We start from the raw sequence: 5,199 nt of genomic DNA on the forward strand, positions 1-5,199 counted from the left end.
AAAATTTCAGCACAATTCATGAAACCAGCGCAATGCGTATGCATCTGCCACGCACAAACGTGGGTAGGAAAAAATCGGGTGACGCGTACGCGTCAAATATGCGTACACATGGGGTGGGTTGTGCGCCTTGCACCCGACCCGCATGGTTCTAGCATAACTCTCGGGTTTTGGAACCATGCAGCAGCACCCTCCCCGCACCAATCTCGCATGGTGGTTTTCGGGAGTCACGCGTACGCATCAGGCACGCACACGCGTGAGATGCCTTATTTTGTTTCAAGCATAAGAAAAGGTAATTAAAGCACAATACAAGCGTCTATGCAATCAAAATAGCACTAGAACACCTAAAATTCAATGATACTACTCAAATAGCCAAACTAATCAAACTAACAACAATGAAAACCTTATCAAACAATCAAAATTCAAATAGATCTAAGCAAACTCAAACAATTCAACCAAAGAAAAGAGAACAAAGTAAATCAAGCTATCAATAAAGAAGATCATACCATAGTGGAGTGTCTCCCACCTAGTACTTTTCTTTAACGTCCTTAAGTTGGACGGTCATGAGCTCAAGACTCTTCTCCCTTGGGTCCATCCTTAAGAAGGAACACCTCCAATTCCTTTGGTGACTTATAACCATGATACTTTTTTACCTTGTGGCCGTTTTCTTTGAATGTTGCTCCACTTTGAGGATAGAATAGCTCAACCACTCTGTAGGGCTTCACTTCTTTCACTTTGAAAGGGCCATCCCACCTCGAGCAAAGTTTGCCTGGCATAAACCTAAGTCTTGAATTGTATAGAAGAACTTTATCACCCTCTTGGAAATCTTTCTTGCGGATATGGTCATCATGAAATGCCTTAGTCTTCTCCTTATAGATCCTTGCATTCTCATAGGCCTCTATCCTAAGACATTCAATTTCTTCTAATTGCAACTTCCTTGCTATGCCCGCCTTAGTGAAGTCCATGTTACATTGCTTGACCGCCCAATACGCCTTATGTTCAATTTTAACCAGGAGATGACATGCCTTCCCATAGACAATTCGAAAGGGACTCATCCCTAACAGAGTCTTATAGGCCGTCCTATATGCCCACAAGGTGTCTCCTAACCGAGAACTCCAATCCTTTCTTTGTGAATTCACCACTTTTTACAAAATTCTTTTTATCTCTTGGTTGGATACCTTCGCTTGGCCGTTAGTCTGAGGGTGGTAAGCAGTTGCAACCTTGTGTAGTACACCATACCATTTGAGTCATGCTTCCATCTTCCTGTTGCAAAAGTAAGTATCTTAGTCGCTCACGATGCCTCGTGACGACCCATAGCGGCAAACAATATTATTTCTTATGAAAGAAACCACAGTGTTAGCGTCATCAAAGCGAGTAGGAATCATTTTCACCCACTTTGATACATAATCAACCGCCAATAGAATGTAAAGATACCCACTAGAATTAGGAAATGGTCCCATAAAATCAATGCCCCATACATAAAAAATTTCACAAAAAAGCATTGGTTGTTGACGCATTTCATCCTTTTAGGATGTATTTCCTGATTTTTGACATTGATGGCATAAGAGACAATATTGGTTTGCATCCTTGAATAATGTTGGCCACCAGAATCCGCAATCTAAAACCTTTTTAGTTGTCCGTTGGGGGTCAAAATGGCCACCACACTCGGAAGAATAACAAAATTCAAGAAAAGATTTGAATTCCAACTCCATAACACATCTACGAATCACTTGGTCGGCCCCACGTGTCCATAAGTGAGGGTCATCCCAAATATAATACTTGGAATCACTCCTCAACTTGTATCTTTGTTGTTTTGAAAAGTTAGAAGGAAAGATTTTTGTGACCAAGTAATTCGCCATAGGCCCAAATCAAGGAAGGCTATTTGAAATAGCATGCAAACCATCCAACGAAAATGAATCGTCAATTGGGAATGGATCATACTTAAGATTTTCAAGGCGGCTTAGATGGTCCGCAACCAAGTTTTGTGACCCACTCCGATCTCTAATCTCAATACCAAATTCTTGCAAGAGCAAGATCCAACGGATGAGCCTAGGTTTCGATTCATTTTTCGCTAATAAGTATTTCTGGGCCGCATGATCCATATACACCAATATCTTCGAGCCTAGCAAATATGATCTAAATTTTTCTAATGCATGAACAACCGCTAGAAGCTCTTTCTCAATAGTGGTGTAATTGGAGTGCGTCGCATCCAATGTCTTAGAAGAATAGGCAATAATGTAAGGGAGCTTACCCTCGCGTTGTGCAAGCGCGGCACCCATAGCACGATTGGAGGCATCACACATAATCTCAAATGGTTGTGTCCAATCGGGTCCTCTTACAATGGGTGCTGTGGTGAGGGCCTCCCTTAGCTTTTCAAATGCCTCTTTGCAAGCATCACCAAACTCAAACTCCACATCTTTCTACAGTAGACTTGACAAGGGAAAGGCGATCTTACTGAAATCCTTAATGAAGCACCTGTAAAAACCTGCATGTCCCAGAAAAGAGCGGACTTTCCTTACAGAAGAGGGTAAGGCAGACTAGTAATAACATCAACTTTAGCTGGGTCGACTAAAATGCCTTTATTAGAAACAACATGTCCTCACACTATATGAACTACCCAAAGACAACGTTTCAAGTTCACCAATCATATCCTTATGTGTGCACAAATCTTTTGAGAACTTAGCATACTTAGGAATTTGTTGAATAGCATCAAGAAGTAGAATGGTTACCTCAACCTTCTTGAAGACTTGTAACATGCTGAGGTCGAACTCCAGAGCCTTCTTAGCTTTCTTCACCATAGAAGGAAATGGAATGAGGATGGATTCATCCATCACGGCCTTCCTCTTGGGTTCCTTGATGTTCACTTCACCTCCTTATTGCCTTAGTTCCTCCTCATCCTCAATTTGTGCTTCTACAACCACCTCCTCCTCATGGATATCCTCCATGGTCTTGGGAGTCACCTATTTTAACATAGTTTCGGACCTTAGAGTGATGGTATTAAGGTTACCTTTTGGGTTAGGAAGGGGTTGGGAAGGAAGGTTAGAAGAGCTAGAAGCTTAGGAGGTGTTGGCATTGTTGGTGGGAGGAGGTAAGGACATCTTAGAGAGCATCTCAGCTATATTGGACATTTGGGTGTCAAGACTCCCAAATTGGTTCTTAGTGTTCTCTTCATTTTTTCTCTATCATAGCCTGAAGCCTCTCTTGTTCTTGGTAGATTGAACGGAAAGCATCCTCGTTTTGGTTTGTGGAAGCGGAAGAGGGTTGATTGGTAGGGGCTTGTTGTCTTTGGTGGGGTGGTTGGTATCTTTGGTTGTTGGTTTGGTTTTGTTGCGTGTGTTGGTATGGTTGATTATGGTGATTTTGGTTGCCTTGATAGGTATTATTATGGAATAGTGGTTGAGAGGGAGAGTGGTAATTGTTTTCGTATTGAGAAGAGGGGTTGCTTTGATTCCACCTTTGATTGTAGTTGTTTCCTTAGGAGTTGTTCCTCCACCCTTTATTATACTTATTAACCATGAGAGTAATTGCCTTGACCTTGAGGGTGGTTGGAAGAACATTTGTTGTAATTGTTGGCTACAGCGAGAGTGTAGTCTCCTTAGACTTGAGGGCATTGATCAGTGCAGTGTGAGGTACAAGAGCACACACCACACACCCTTGGAGGTCCTTCAAGTTGGAGGATTTGAGGTGGGGCTTGAATGGCTTGGATCGATGGAAATGCCTTTTGTCCTTGATGAATCTTCTTTAGGAGAGTGGTCATTTTTCCAAGCACTTTAGTCAAAGGCAAGTCGAAAGAAGGTGCTTCCACCACACTTTTAAGAGGATTGTTCCTCATCTTGCATGTTGGGTAGCTTCGGCGACATCATTGATCAAACTCCATGCTTCCTCCGCCGTCTTATTCTTAGAAGGAGAACCACCACTAGATGCATTAAGCAATCTCCTATCTGCTGCACAGAGACCTCTAGTGAAATAGCTAATGAGTAAATGAGTATCTTACCCATGATGTGGGCAAGACTCTAACAACCTCTTGAATCTATTCCAGTACTCATAAAGTGTCTCTTGGTCTCTTTGCATAAAACCAGAAATTTCCTTTCGGATGTAATCAGTCTTTTCCAAAGGGAAGAACTTATCCAAGAATTCTTTTCTCAATGAATCCCATTCAGTTACCACTTCATCAGGCTGAGAATAAGACCACTCCTTTGCTTGCCCCTCAAGAGAGAAGGGGAAAGCAAAGACCATAATTGCAATTTCATCAGCACCATGTCTCCTAGCCGTAGAGCAAGCCACTTGAAAATCCCTCAAGTGTCTAATAGGATCTTGGCCTAGCAATTCATGATACTTAGGCAACAAATTGATCAAGCTATTCTTCAATTCAAAATTAGGATCGAGATTCGGATACCGTGTTTGCAACAGTTGAAGTATAAGATCCGGTGCTCCTTGCTCATTGATGCACCACTATTTTGTAGTACATCTTGTACTTAATTGAGTGGATTTTATCCATTATTCTCACACTTATTCATACAATTTGCATGATTTTACAATTCCTTGCCAATTTTGTTCTATGATTGAAAACTTGCTTCCTAAGACTTTAAATTGTGTAAATTTTATCCCTTTATATACCATTCGATGCCGTGATCTGTATGTTAAGTGTTTTCAAGCTTTATAGGGCAGGAATGGCTTAGAGGATGGAGAGGAAGCTTGCAAAAATGGAAGGAACACAAGAAACAAAGGAGATAGCCAGCGAGAATTGACGCGCACGCATGGCTCACGCGTGCGCGTGACTTAAAGGTTTTCACAGCGACGCGTGCACGTACCTGACGTGCACGTGTGACTTGGAGACTTGCACATCGATGTGTACGCGTGACTGACGTGTATGCGTGACATGCGCCACGTGCAGAAAATATTGGGGGAGAATTCTGAGCTCCATTTTGGCCCAGTTCCAAGCCCAAAAATACAAAATAGAAGCTACAGAGTGAGGGAATCATGATCATTGAAGAAACTTCTCATTATACTTAATTTAGGCTTCAGATGTAGTTTTTAGAGAGAGAGGCTCTCTCCTCTCTCTAAGTTTTAGGATTTTTCTTAGTTTTAGGTTTATTTCTTCTCAATTCCAGGTTCAGTGTTCCTTTAATTTAGTTTCTCTTCTACTCTTATTTGTCTTAGCATTCTAGTTTATTTATTCCTCTTGTTGATTCTCTTCTTTTC

General features: G+C 41.6%; 1 non-coding gene across 1 annotated transcript; it reads left to right on the forward strand.

Moving 5' to 3' along the window:
* Positions 1–3,988: 3,988 nt before the first annotated feature.
* LOC127745402 (small nucleolar RNA R71) lies at positions 3,989–4,095 on the forward strand. The gene has a single exon (XR_008006591.1). It is a non-coding gene; the product is annotated as a small nucleolar RNA R71 (small nucleolar RNA).
* The last annotated feature ends 1,104 nt before the right edge of the window (positions 4,096–5,199 follow it).

The sequence above is a fragment of the Arachis duranensis genome, chromosome 2 (genome assembly GCF_000817695.3).
Source record: "Arachis duranensis cultivar V14167 chromosome 2, aradu.V14167.gnm2.J7QH, whole genome shotgun sequence".
Lineage (NCBI taxonomy): Eukaryota > Viridiplantae > Streptophyta > Magnoliopsida > Fabales > Fabaceae > Arachis > Arachis duranensis.